General features: G+C 45.2%; 1 protein-coding gene across 3 annotated transcripts in view; it reads left to right on the plus strand.

Moving 5' to 3' along the window:
- Fyn (FYN proto-oncogene, Src family tyrosine kinase) overlaps positions 1–14825 on the plus strand; it is a 195916-nt gene that overhangs the window by 72647 nt on the left and 108444 nt on the right. For 2 of the 3 annotated variants that reach the window (XM_021204789.2, XM_029542456.1), the window contains exon 3: positions 12745–12814. The exons of the other annotated variant lie outside the window; for it this stretch is intronic. The gene's annotated coding sequence lies outside the window, so the exon portion shown is untranslated. The remainder of the gene's footprint in view (positions 1–12744; positions 12815–14825) is intronic. 3 annotated transcript variants of the gene reach the window in all.

Raw genomic sequence — 14825 nt, forward strand, 5'->3', positions numbered from 1 at the left:
CAAGGTAACAGTGCTACAATGTCAAGGTAACAGTGCTACAGTGTCAAGGTAACAGTGCTACAGTATCAAGGTAACAGTGCTACAGTGTCAAGGTAACAGTGCTACAATGTCAAGGTAACAGTGCTACAATGTCAAGGTAACAGTGCTACAATGTCAAGGTAACAGTGCTACAGTGTCAAGGTAACAGTGCTACAATGTCAAGGTAACAGCCTTACCTATCAAGGTAACAGTGTTACAGTATCAAGGTTTCAGTATCAAGGTAACAGTGTTACAATGTAGTTATTTCTGTGTGTATGCTTTGATCTTGCTTCTTCCTCTTAACATTATAATTTTGTAATTGGTTAAAGAACTATGACCTTTTCAGTTATGTAAACAGCCACTCACTACACTCTTACTATGTAGTTAAATATTCTCATAGTTAACATAAGTAGCATTGTAAAGGCTCTGGCACCAAAGTATTTGTCTCTCTGGTTATTTATTGTTGCAAAAATAGGCTTGAATTAAGTAAAAATACATAGAAAGATTGATACGTAGAAAGATTCTAAATGGGGCTGGAGAGATGGTCCAGAGGTTAAGAGCACCGACTGCTCTTCCAGAGGTCCTGAGTTCAATTCCCAGCATCCACATGGTGGCTCATAACCATCTGTAAGGAGATCTGATGCCCTCTTCTGGCCTGCAGGCATACATGCAGGCAGAACTTTGTGTACATAATAAATACATCTTTTTTTTTTTTTTAAGATTCTAAATAAAAATTTAAAAGACAAACATTTAATTCTTCATAAAGCTAAACTGCAGTGAGGGGGTATTCTGTGAGAGACATTTACCTGGCACAGGTAGGCCCTAGGATGGATTCTTGGTGCCACAGAAATTAATTTACCAGAAAGTTCTTAACTTCTTCTGGTTTATATAATTAATGCAATTTCATTGGCCCATGTCCTCAATACATGAATTTTCCTTATGGGATTATTACTTGCATGATAAAATCCTGTTTCTAAGGAGTTTTTCTTACCCCTGTGATCTGTGATGGCCATGATGCCAAGGTTTCTGCTTTGTCTGCTTTTGTGTCCCTAGCCCCATGACCAAGATCTGACACATAGTATCCACTTGTAGTATACTGGATGTATGAGTCTGCAGCGTATTTCCTCCCCTTCCTCCTGCCCTCTCCCGCTCTGTTCTCCCTCCTTTCCTCTCTTCCTTTTCTCTACCCCTTTCCTCCTCCTTCCTTCCCTCCTACTCCCTTTCCATCCCCTCATCCCTTCCTCCTTTCCCCTCCCCTTCCTCCCTCTCTGTCCCCATCAGTAGAGACTCCAAGACAGGTAATTATGTCCTCACATTAGGAATCTCGCAAACAATTGAAGGAGAGTTGATAGTTAGTGGTCAAGAGCTTAGGACAGATGCATCAAGTCCTGGGTCTGCAGCTCTTGGCAGCTTTGTAGTATAATCTTGAGCAACTTAATTTCTTCCTGATTCCATTATTCACCTGCAAATCGGAGCTAGAACCCATGCACTCTATAGGGTAGGGTGACCCCCAGCACAGAACCTGGCAGATCACAAATACTCAGTAAATATTCTTAGCAACAGCCTCTCCTGAAACTTGAGCTATGACCTGTGTCTCAGGGACATGGAGATTAAGTCATGATGAGAAGTTGTGTGAGTTTTGAGGCAGACACAGCTGGCTTATTCTTCCTGTCCTTCAGTGTCATTGTCAACCGAAGCCATGAACTGTGACTGGTCAGGTAAGATTGCTGGGAGGCCATGTGCCAAAGTGCCTCAGATGTTCATTATGGCCTCCGGGTAGGCCCAGTGATAGCATCCCTCTGGTGGTGGCTTTGTTTTCATGCATGTATGCATGTGTGCATGTATGTATGTACATCTCTTCCTCCAACAAGGTGTTCTGCAGTTTTAACTTTTTTGGTGGCACACAGAACTTGATACAGTTTTCTGTTCTGTGTCTGTCAAATGCATGTATGACTGATAACCATTTTCCTCAAAGTGGTACTATGTATATACCTCTTGCTTTTTAGAGTTGCTTATCAGTACAGCAGACTGGGCAGCATCAGCAAGAGAAACTTTCTTCATCACACTTCTGGGAGCTGGAAGGTTTTGCTTCTTCTGTAAAGCTTCTCTCTTTGACTGCAGATGTCTGTCTCTGACCTCTGTCAGTACATCACCTTCCCAGTAGGGTTCCTCTTCTCATGACCTCATTTTAACTTCATTTCCTCTTTAAAGATCCCATCGCCAAACATCCATGGTCCTGTGGAATACACCACGGGGGAATGGGGGGAGGTAGGGTTTAATATAAATACAGGGTTGGGGCACAGTTCAGTCCATGACAATGTCTTAAATGTTTGTCTTTTATTTAATTAAAGAAATGGTAGACATAACTTGAATTTCCTGACCTGTGTCCAGTAGGTTGGATGGCAGCCATCCAGGGATGTGTCTTATACCTGGATTGGGCAATCAACACTTGCTCTAGGATTTGCTTTTGACTTGTTGCAGAGGACCTTAATGGGGTGGGATAGCCTTCTGCAGACCCAACAATTACTTTAGCTCAGGGCTTGCACAGGTTTTCTATAAAGGCCATATTATAAATATTTCCATCTCTGTGGGCCATATGGACTCCACTCAGACAATCTTGCTGTTGTCATTTGACAGCAGCCCCAGACAAATCAAGCAAATGGGGTGGCAGTGTGCCCATACATTTTCATTATTTGAAATTCCAACCATTAAATAATGTCAAAACCCTTTCTTAGTTCCACAGACAATACACAACCAGGTCAGATCTTTCCACAGCTGTAGCTATGACTTGCTGGCCCTGTGGCAGAACTTTCAGCTAAAGGACTCTTAATGGAACTGACCTGAGTAGTTTCTTCTATCTGTATAAATTCTGAATTGATTATCATATTTGATTTCTGCCATATATCTCCATTTTCAGAATTCATGATGAAGAATTGAGAAGCATATGTCATTCTAGAGAATTCCAGTGAGGGACTAGAGAGTTACAGGAGCCACAGCATCATCCTCTGCCAGTTGGTGGAATTGTGGGTAGGGTTAGCATCAGAAAGCTTGGGCAAGAGCAGCAGAACTTGATTGTGAGAAGTATTCCTCTTTGGAGAGCTCATGTTTAGGGAAACGGTGACTGAAGGTTCACAACCAAGCACCCTGGCCTTTCTCTCAGGATGAAGGTTAGCTGAGTGAGGTTTCTTCCACAGGAACCCCACGATCCCCAGTCTGTACATACCTCTCGAAGCACAGTATGTGAGGCTGTGGGATAGAGCCATCGTGTGTGTCTCTCTCACGGCCTGTGCAGGCAGCTTTCATTCTTAGGGGGTTGGACTAATTATAGAATGAACCTCTCTTCCAGAGGGTCCTAGAAATGAACTGCCTGCAAAGGTCAATCTGGCTAGCCTTCTACACACCAGGGCTCCCTGAGACTGTTGTATTGAATGTGTGTGTGTGTGTGTGATGAAAACAGCTGACTCTGACCAGAAGACTGAGAACACCAACATCCACAACTCCCTCCCTGTGAAGCTGGCTGCTCTGAGGTCAGTCAGTGCTGCTTGCTGCTAACTCTTGTGAGCATGTGCCTGTGTGATCACTTGAAGCGCCTGGAAATTCAGAGGCCTGGGTGGAGTTCTAAGAGCCATTTCAGTACCATAGACCACGCCTTGGAAATAGTCACCTATCCACACACTGCTATGAGAAAGGAATGGGCTGGTCTCACACAGTGATTCTGGAAGGACATCTTGAGTGTTTCCTGTGTACCTTAGGCCAAAAATGCCCTCTTTCAAGATTTGTCCTTCTAGGATAGTGTAGGCTGTAAATCAAGGTTCCAGAAAATATTTTTGATGTGCATGAAGTTCGCCTTGAATAGCCAAATTTTTACTTAAAATTATCAATTAAGATAAAATAGCTGTATTACTATACTGAAACTCTCTGCACCATCTGAACATGCAGTATAAAATGTCTGTGCCTTGATAATCATCTTAAGTGAATAAAACCCCTAATTTAATGAAATGCCACTTTGAAGCTTTTAGCACTATAAATCTTTGAATTATCTTATCTTGTTTAAATTAATTTGCAGTGTTTCTTAGCTTTCAACCCTTAGGAAAATTCTGTTTTTGTTTTTTTTTTTTTACTGATTTCCTTGGGTTAATGCCAGGAGTACTAGTATTTTTTTAAATGGAAGTTTAGCATTCTTGCATAAAAAATGCAAAAGTCATTAAGCGCACTGGTGAGGAATTTTTCAGGAGAGCTCCCCTGTTAGCAGCAGCAAGGTGGAAAAGGAATGAACTCAGATACTGTAAACTCCTTAGGCCCTGTGGTCTTCAGCAGAGAACGCCCACCAAGTGCAGGTAGGAATGGTGCTCTAAAATAAAAAAGGTTGGGCTTTATCTATCATAACTTTTCCATGAATAGCACATACCCTTGTTAAAGCTGGAGATTGTTCATTCCCGCTGCTGTATGACCCAGGTTGCAAATGACTACATCAGAACTCATTCGGCTCTTCCACAGTAGGACTTTTACGTTGTTCCACGTTTGAAACTACTGCTAGTAGCGCGTCAGTGGGCAAGCATATGCAGTGTTCTACAGGATGTACTCCTGGGTGTCCAAGTCCTAAGATGTGTGTCTGTTCACTCTCTGAGCACGCTCACCCGCAGTGAACGAGAAGACTGCCTGTGAACAAACACTATTTCCTCACCGGCCTTTCCTGGTGACATCAGCTGGTCTGAACAAGGCATGTTGCTGTAGTGATCTTAGTTTGCTTTTCTTTTATGGTTAAACTAAAACATTTTAAGTGTGTTGGCTGTTTCCTGTGTTTTCCTTCTCAACTCTTTGCCCGTTTCTTTGGGTTTTCCTTGGTGATATGTATGCTTAGCTGTCAGATAGCTGCACTATTACTACCTCCTCCTCGTCTTCTGATTCTGATGATGTCATTTCATAAAGAGATTCTTAATTTTAGTATAATTCAAGTTATGATATTTTTCTTTTTGCTCAGTACGGTTTTTTTGTGTTCTGGTTTAAAAATCTCTGCCTGTTGAAAAATGTGAAGGTGTTCTATGGGTTGTTTTCTGAAACCCCTTTATTGACCTTTTTTTTTTTTTTTCTTCCTGTCATTCATCTAGAACTAATTTTCTTTTTCTTTTAAAGATTTATTTATTTATTTTAGGTATATGAGTAAACTGTCATTGTCTTCACACACACCAGAAGAGGGTATCAGATCCTGTTACAGATGGTTGTAAGCCACCATGTGGTTGTTGGGAATTGAACTCGGGACCTCTTTAGAGCAGTCAGTGCTCTTCACTGCTGAGCCATCTCTCCAGCCCCTAGAACTAATTTTCATACAGTCTTCTTCGAGATACTGATGTTATATGTGTTGCCTTCCTGGGACTGCTGTAACAGGGACAACCAGACCTACCACCTGAGCAACAGAAATGGATCCCCTCAGACAAGTCCTCTGCAGGCCAGAGCCAGCGCTCAGGCTTGGCAGGGAGAGTCCTCTGCTGGCTGCTGGGGACCGGCAGTTCTTGGTTTCCAGCTGCATTACTCTGATCCTTGTCTTTCTTCCTTAGCACATGACCCTCCTTGTGTCTCTTCCTTCTTGTTTTAGGTAAAATAAATATATAAATAAGTCCCGCTGGCTCCAGCCCTCACTGGTACTCTATGTAACTTCGTCTGTACATCTGCAAGGGAGGTGTTGATGTAATTTCCAATTAAGGCCACTTTGTGAGGTCCTTGTAGGTCAGGACTTCAGCATATCTTTTGGGAAGGACAATTCAACTTAATTCCTGCGGTGAACTCAGAACTGTGTGCTGACGTTCCGTCATGTCTTTATTGACTCAGTGTCTGTCTGTCTGTCTGTCTGTCTCTGACTGTTCGTCTGGGTCTCCTGTACACATGACTGCTCTTGACCATGGTTTTTTATAGAGAATATCCATATCTGATAATGTCTTGTTTTCTTTTTCAGACTTTTTCTTGCTTTTTGTCCTTTACATTTCCTGATAATTTCTATTTACTGATTACTTTCAGGGGGAAAAGCACTAGTTGTCTTTTTATTTAAAATTAAAGATTCAATTTGTGAGAGAATTGATGTCTAGAAGTCCATGTGCCACAGTCCTTCAGTCCGGGGTTGAGCAGCGAGCTCCTGATCCACAGAGCCATCTCCTGGTGCTGGTAATGGGCTGTCTTTTGATGGAGGTTTGATAACAGCAGAAGGGAGAGGAGGGAATTTTCTGCTTTGTGTTCAATCATTCAGGATTTTCTTCAAGTTTACTAAGCTTAACAGGACCGCACTTAAATCAGTCTCACTGACTCCAAACCAGAGCTGGGCAGATAAAATAAACACTAGAGAAACCCTGTTTTCATGGGAGGTGTGTTGGTTTAAAAGACTGTGTCCTCAGGGGCGGTAAAAACAGGTTCTTGATAAATTTGACAAGATGTTGGCTCATCAGTGCTGTGGCTAAGAACCTTAACATGGCTCTGAGATGCAAGGCTAAGGTTTGGGGACTGACTCAAGGAGGAACCAGAACCCTAATTGTCAGTGCCCTTAGGACTCTGGGCCTGGCAGATGAAGATCTAAAGAAACCTGGTCTGCTGCACTTCTGCATAATAATGAGAATTTAGTATAAGCCTTACATGTGAGCATGGGTGTGCATTTATCTGTGCATGTATGTACAAGTATGTGTATGTATATATATGTTAAGCTGAATTGTGTTGTGTGCACACATGTATGTGGGTGTGCATGTTTGTATTTATGAGTGTGTGAGCGAATTTGAGCATGCGACTGTATATAAAGAGTGTGTGTGTGTGTGTGTGTGTGCGCGTGTGTACTGGGTATGTGAGAGGCACTCTGGATTCTAGTACTAAAAACTAATTTTTAAATGCTAAGACACTCTTTAGCATTCTTGTCCATTCTCAAGCTTGATATGGTCACTGCCTACATCTCAGGTTTGTGTGATTCACTGTTAACCTCCCTTCTGGGCTAGATGTAAAATTACACAGAAGTGCATTTCCCCAGCCTTGCCTGGAGCCACTCAGGTTAGACTGGGAGCTGGGGTGGGAGGTGGGCATGCCTAGCAGGTGCACTTACATCACAGCAATGCAGTGTTTCTAATGCAGACTAGATCGCAGGTCCCAGAATCAGCCTTACATAAGTGGGCATCTCAGAAACAATCCATGTTTGCTCTAAAAGACAGCATTTGCTTTGTTTTCTCACTGTGCACTGCCTGAGGTAATTTCACAACTGGGCAGAAATATGGGATTAGGGCACTAATCCTAATAAGTTCATCTTAATGAGTTAGAGGCTCAGAGTCAACTCCACCCTAGACAGTCAATTCACTGTTCCAGTGACACTTAATTCGCTAATTTCCAAATGAGTGGAGTGCCCTTGATCTATAGGTTTCGGTGTAGTAATAATAAAGATATGAACTTACATTGGTCATGGTATGGCTAGGACGTTGCTATGGTGGTGGCATTTGCATGCACCCTCTTGCCCCAGCTACCCATTTGCCTACAGTCCATGCCTCAGTGCTCATGAACCCCCAGTCTAATTTCAGAGCCACAATTTCAGGAATCTACACTCAGCCTCTTAGTAGCCAAGTATGAGCTTATGGCTGGTTCTGGGGTGCCTTGCACACAGCGAGCCTCTGCCCTGTCTTCCTGCTGCTCGAAATAAAAGGAGCAGCCGGCTTTTGAAGTTTGACCATCACATTCCCTTAGTCTGTGTTTGGTCAGTACTTCTTCCTGATGGCCTAGTACCTCCTATGCCGTTCTCAACTCTCTTCCTCCCCTTCCTCTTCCTCTTCCTCCCCTTCTTCCTTCTCTTCCTCCTCCTCCCTTTGCTGTTTGCTTCCACTCCAGCAAATCATAAAACCACACCCTTGCTTGAGTCCATATAGCTTTCTGGAGGGAAAGCAGAATTGACAGGAGGGGTTAGCCCATGGGTCAGTGAGGCCTTCCCAAAGTACCCTGTTAGTCAGCTCCCCCCCCCACTCCACCCAAAAGGAGGCGGGAAGTCTGCCGTCACTCAGAGTGGGTATGGTTCACTAGAGAACCATCCTGGCCCTGGCAGTGGGTGAAGCTTTGTCTCTGTGATGCTTGTTCAGTGTGTCAGTGAATCACTTGGAGTTCTCATCTTTGGACCATTTGGCTATAGGTCTTCTTATACTGTGCTGAGGGGGTGGAGTTGGGGCTGAGTTTTAAATCTCTTGTTACTGTGCTCCTAAGATGCTGGCTTTCACTCTACACAGGACAGCAGTAACCACAGGGGAGCAGAGAAGGGGAGGGAGGGGGCTCACCTCCTCTCTCAGCCCTTATTCTTTGCTTGTGTTCAACCTTATAAATAACAGGTAGTTGGGTTGTTGTTGTTTTTTTTCCTCCTCACTGACTTTATCTCAAGTGAGACAGGGTCTCTCGATGTGTAGCCCAAGCTGGCTTCATTTTGTGATTCCCCCCGCCTTCGCCCCCCAGGTTTTGAGATTACAGGTGTGCGTCATCATACCTGGTTGTCACTGGCTTTCTAATAGTGTCATTGGCCCAACAGTCCGGGATGGATGTGACTCAGTGACCGTGGGACAGAGTCTGGTTTCCGGCTGGCAGCTTTGTAACCCCCATTCCTTGTTGGGTTTTTTTGGAGAGCATGCCCCTAGAAGACAAACTGATCAACCCCCTGCAATATGCATGAGGCCCAGTCATTTATTCAGCCAGTCAGCAAATATTTTTGAGTGCTTAATGCATAGTAGGCTCCTTGGAGAGACTGTTGTGCTGTGTGTGCACTAGTGAGTGCCCACTGCATAGTAGGCTCCCTGGAGAGACTGTTGTGCTGTGTGTGCACAAGTGTTGACATAGCAACCAAAGCGCTGAGTCAGCAGCCTGGCTAAAATGTCCATCTCTGCTGCCCTCTGGTTAAAAGGCCTCTCACAAGCTTCTTAGCCACAGTAAAACATTTCTCACTTTGGAAGCATGGGTCTAGGCTATAAATCCTTCCCAGATGACATGTTGTAGTAGGACCTAAGCAGCCTGTGCCCTAAATATTCACATATACAGTAAGGCGGGAGAGGAGAAGCCAGAGCCAGGAAGTAGCAGGAACTCCTGTGAGACGCTCTCTTAGTTCCATGCCAGGACCTGCAAAAGTGCTGGGACACAGCAGTGACCAAGGAGAGGTCCTGCCTTCCAGCTGAAGGTAGCGGATGAGGCGCAAGCCAGAATGGCAGCAGGGCAGCCAGAACTTCTGGCACAGGATGCTGCTGGGACTGGGGGGATCGGAAGTAAGGAAGTGGGCAGGGAAGAGAAAGCAAAAGGGAGTCTGAGAGGTGGGCAGCTGAGGCAGAAGCTGTGAGGCAGACAGCAGCAGCTCACTGCCTGACAGAAGACTCATTCGCAGCAGGCCACCACAGCAGACACAGCATCAGTTAAATCCCAGCATAGCCCTTTCCCCACTGTGGCTAACAGGCAAGGAAACACCAGAGTTGTCTGTTGGGACATTCCCATTCTCCACAACTATACACAACTCCTACGTGTGAATCACAATTACACTGAAGCCACATGTGGTTCTGTGTAGTGGCCAATCTGTTAGCGTTCCTCAGAAAGGTCTTTACTAAGAACCAGCAACATGTGAAATGCCTGCATAAGCTACAGCCCTTCAGATCTTTTCCAGACCAGGGAGCCCCTCACCCGCCCACCCTCTGGATCCCACAAGTAATTGGAGCAGATCCAGAAGCCCCAAGCTCTTCCTTATTTATCCTTCAGTAATTACATACCTTCCCTGTTGGAGGCTGGGGCTGAGTAGTTAGTTTCCTATTGTCTTTGCAGGAAATGACATCCATGTGACTTCTCAGGAAGGCAACCAGTGGCCACTCTGGTTAAGATAATTTGGACAGTGTTCAGCGTATCCTCTGGCCAATTGAGTCCAGCTGACTTGGGAAGCTTCTGGAAATGCAGACATGAGGCAGTCATCATAACCAGGGCACTGCTGGGTCAGTGCCCTGAACAGAGTGAAGCCCTGCAGAGTTGGACTCCTCAGAAAGGGGCGTGATCAGGGCCTTGCCACTCTCTCTCGTTTATAACATTAGTCAGGATTGATTGACTTTTAAAAAAGTTTTCTAGAGCAAATTATTGGAGAAAACTATTGAGAGCTCCTCCACTCACGGAGGCCTAAGGAGTGAGGAGTGCATGGGAACTCAGAGGTGCTGGGCTCTTCTACACTGAGCTTCCCTCCCTGTATTCTCCCTAGCTCCAGGACCAGCCACATGCATCTCCAGGCTACAGCAGCAGAGCTGTGAACATCCCAGACACACACACACACACACACACACACACACACACTGGACAAAAGAGATCCTCCCAGGGAGCGGGAAGCTCCCAGCCAGTAAACCCTTCTGCCTCGTCGGCTTCGGCTGACCTGTGAGTTTATGGTTGCCTCAATCACTGGCAAGCGTCTGGGGTCTCCACCCTTAGTATACACAGAGTATCCATAGCAGTCACCTGGGAGAGCTTGGTTTGAGTGAAGCCTCAGGGCTGGCGACTCCTGTGAAAGGTCCTGTCAGTGGGCTGACATCCTGCAAAGCCCTAAACCATCCTGATGGCCCCCCTTCAGGGACTGTTGCCCCTGTTCTTGAGGCACTGTAGTGGGGAAGTGTGTGTGAGGGCTCCCTTAGGAAGAAGAAACTGAGAATAACCCTGCATTGATGAGAACTATCCCTGTTCACAGTGTGTACAGTAGTCATGCACAGCCTTGGTATGTCCTAGAAACAGAGAGTACAAAGAGGGCTATGCACTGTTGTGTGGGAGTGCCCACAAAATCAGCATTACTCCTTCACGACTGCACAAAGATGCAGGAGACAAACCACCCTTTGTTATGCTCCAGTTGTTTCTACTAGTAACTAAAAGCATATATCGAAATCCTAATGAGATGGCAATAAATGTGCTGCAGTATAAAAGGGTTATATGCCCAGCACTCGTCCCTACAGTAGATAGCTCAGCCTTGGGAGTTACTGAAGAGGAAGAACACACTGCCACACGGACTGAGAGCCACTTGACATGATGTTAGATGTGCCAAGTGCTGCCAGTGGTAAATTTCTGCCCAAACAGCTGGTCACTGTGTCCTGGTTACTGATGCTCCATGGAGGAAATCATTAAGCTTTCTTCACTTTGAAAAGGGATAACTATCCTGTTTTTTGTTTGCTTTTGGCAAAAGATACACGGTCACCCCTTGCCGAAGCTACTTGGATAAAAAGGACATGGACAGCCCCTGTCTACCATGACTCTGATTCATCACAGATGCCGCAGGGCTTGGAATAAAGGATGTAGCCAGATGCTAAGTTGACCTACCTGAAGTTGTTATCTCTGGTTTCATAGGTAGAGACATCACTCCCGGGGTTAGTTCTTCAGTCTACCTGCCCCAGCACCACAGGGTCAGGTCTGCTTGATTGACAGGAAGTTGGATCTTGGTTCAGTTTCCAAGTGCTGCTAACTGGCCTGGCCAACATGGTTGACCATTCTATATTATGCACGACCCTGGGAGGTGGAGAGATTCCTGGCTGCCCTGGACCAGCTGAGGGAGGCTGCTGGACTTGATGTTCTAGAGACGCAGGGGCCATACTTACCATGTATGCCCGTGCAGGCATCCAGGGTGTTACTTCTCAGTGACTACTTGAACAGCTGGCCTGTTCCCAGAGACCTGTCAGTCATCAACACACATGAAGCATCCCTCTCTAAAAAGAAGAGAACATTTCGTTGCCTAACTTCGGTCATTTATAATCTAAATATAGAATGCTGAGATGTCCATCCACACTTTTAGGACCTCATAGGCTGCCAAAGAGATGAGCTAATATTAATATCAGCCAAGCTTGTATAATCAGTGTACTTAATCACTGATTGATTCAGACAGTACTGATGAATGCTTCCCTTACTGTGCCAGTGATAGGGGAGGGTATTATTAAACCAGGAATAAAGAGGTAGAAATAATGTGACTCTCCTAAACTAGGAAAATCAATGGAACAGTGGAAGATAATGAGATAACGAGAGTGAGGAGAGGCACGGCACAGACCAGGTAGATCGTCAGGAGAGAAGGGGTACCAGCCTGGGTGCGACTCCGCAGTAGGTCTGCGACCTGATGTGCAGGAGAGGTGAGAAGCCATGTTAGATCTCAGGTTGGGACAGTGAGGAACAAGATGGGCAAAGCTTCCGTGTGCTCAGCTCTTAGTGCCTGCTGCTGTTCTCAGCCTCCCTGTGTCCTGTGTGTGACTGAGTTAATACAGTAATGATGACCCTGTGACCCTGTGAAAGTACCTACCACAGTTCCTGTTTTACAGATAAGAAAATAAGATTTACTGAAGAGGAGAGAGAAAAGTAGCCTGCGATCTCCCAGAGCTAGGCAGAGGGAAGAGCTATGATACTTAGCCCAGGGGAGACTGTGAGGGCTTTCATCTTAGGTATTGCCCATTGTTCCCTTGCTTTAAAGGATTGGAGAGTCTCGTATTTGTAATCACAGTTTCTGACTGATTCAACTACTCACAGGTTTTTTTGGTTTTTGGTTTTTTGTTTTTCTTATTAGTGTATGCTAAGATAATTCATAAATTGGTTTCATTTTCCTGGGCAAATAAAGCAAAGGAACAGCTAGTAGGGAGCTTGCTGAGTGGATGGGTGCCCCTATCGCTTGGTGGGTGAAGAGGCACAGAGAGTGCGAGCGCTGGGCAGATTGAAAGGGATTGCAAATAAGGTGTTTATCTGCATTGTTTTTTTCAGAGTCAGTCCAACCGCTCGTTTCGAAGACATGTGGTGTATATAAAGTTTGTGATAGTTGGTGGAAATTTGGGTAAGTGTTGTTATATTTATTTCTAACACATTTAGTGTAAAATGGTGCCACTGAGGAGAAGCCCTGCCCTTCCTGGGCATCTTTCAAACCTGCTCTAAACCTCAAATGAACGTTTTTAATTAAATGTGTCACTAAATTGGTGTTTTCTGACAACATGCCATTTTTCTTGTTAAAACTAATGTTATTAAGTGATACGGGATTTTATGAAAGTCTAGTAAGTCTAGATTTGGGGAAGCTCAAATGAAGGGCCCAGGTCACCATTGTCAATTTAGCTTATGCTCTAAGCCAGCTGTGTAATAGGAGTAACAAATGCACAGATGAGAAGAATAGTGTTTCCAAAGCCGGGAGTCCAAATGGCCTGCATGTTGACCGAGAGAAGCTAGCTGCTTGAAGAGTGGGAAGTAAAAGAAAGCAAGCAGCAGCTCTGCTTCCCGGGAGCTTCCCCAGGCTGGAGCAGGAGCTTGGGAGGCAGAGGCAGAGCTGTCCTGACAGCTGGTGGTGTGCAGGGCAGGCGATAGTCAGGGGATCTAGGTTACATCTCCGTACCCATTGTTGTTTTACAGTGACCCTCAGAGTCTCCAAACTGAGTCATGCTGGGGCACTGTAGGTGCTCCACGGCAGCCATGTTTCACAGCAGACTCCTTGTTTGGGGACATTTGCCTCTGAAGATAAGCCACTCAGGAGGTGCATGTTTTCAGCAGGAAGACTTGAGAAATGGGACATGTGACTTCACAGTGGCTACCACAGCAGCTTCTCTGTCATTTTCTCCATAATGGGGGGTGTGGGAGGAGGTAAGAGGGAGCGGATGTTACTTGGGCCTCCTTCTGGAACCCAAGGAAGCCACTGTCAGACAAGCACCGCCTCCCTTCCTGCCATGGTTACAGTCGAGTGAGGTCACATCCTTCCAGCTTTTGCTTAGGTTCTGATACTATTTTCATGCATGTCAGTAAGAAGAGACAGAGCGAGGTTTGTGATATGTTTGGCTCGTATGGGCTTTGATTTCCAACCCCTCCTTTTGATTTTCCGTGCCGCAGTTATGTGTCTTTGCAGAGACCCAATTATTGAACTAAGAGTTTGGCTTTGGGGTGAAGCCTTACCTGTGTTTGGGAGAGAACCAGCCTTGCTGCTGCTGTAGAGGGTGCTTATACTAAGGCCACATGTCTCCTCTGTGGGTCAAGGACATGGATGTGGCCTCAGGAGGTCTCTACAATAATCCCTAAAGAGCCAGAAAGTGTCTTCAGCAGCATTTTTACCAGAGGATTCAAGTCTTCTCAGAGATAAAGAGGAACTGGCCTGGAGCTCGCTGGGAGGTCTAACATTGCCACTGGAGGGAATAGCCCACTAGGGAAGTTTAATTAGTACAATACAGGATTTATTTCAAAAATAACTAGGGACATAACAGTCCCATGTAGAAATATTTACTTTTGGGAGTTGAGAATGCTTATTCTGATTTGATTGTTAGACACTGTATACATGCATTGACTCATTGTGCTGAACCCAGATGTTTTGTCTTAATAAAAAATAAAATAATAAACAATTAGGGGACACTAGGAAATTTTTTGAGAAGAGTGACCATATTGTTCCATATCTTAATTTTGGTATTATTTCTACAACTGTAGGCTTTTGTGGAAACCCACAAAACTGTACTGTAAGGAGACTGGGTTTCCTTCTGTGGGAATGAAAGATGGAAAGAGTGAGTTGTAGAAGACAGTTACCTTAGCTTGTTAAAGGGTGATGGTGGAGAGTGAGCTGCATGTGGGATGGGAGCTCGGGCTGAGCCCCCACAGTGCCTGGCACACAGAGGTCATGTGACAAATGCTAAAGTGTCCACTACGCCACCTGACGATCTTAGGTAGGCTATGTCGGTGTCCCACACACTTGTCTACCATGTTTAGATGATCTTCCTCTGCCACCCCCTCTCCTGTGAACTAAACACCCCCTCTGGTCTCCCTTCCCTCTTGTTACGTCCATGTCCCGCCCCGTCCCATGAAGCTCTTAGCAGAGCTTACAG

Source organism: Mus pahari, chromosome 9 (assembly GCF_900095145.1).
Source record: "Mus pahari chromosome 9, PAHARI_EIJ_v1.1, whole genome shotgun sequence".
NCBI classification, from domain to species: Eukaryota; Metazoa; Chordata; class Mammalia; order Rodentia; family Muridae; genus Mus; species Mus pahari.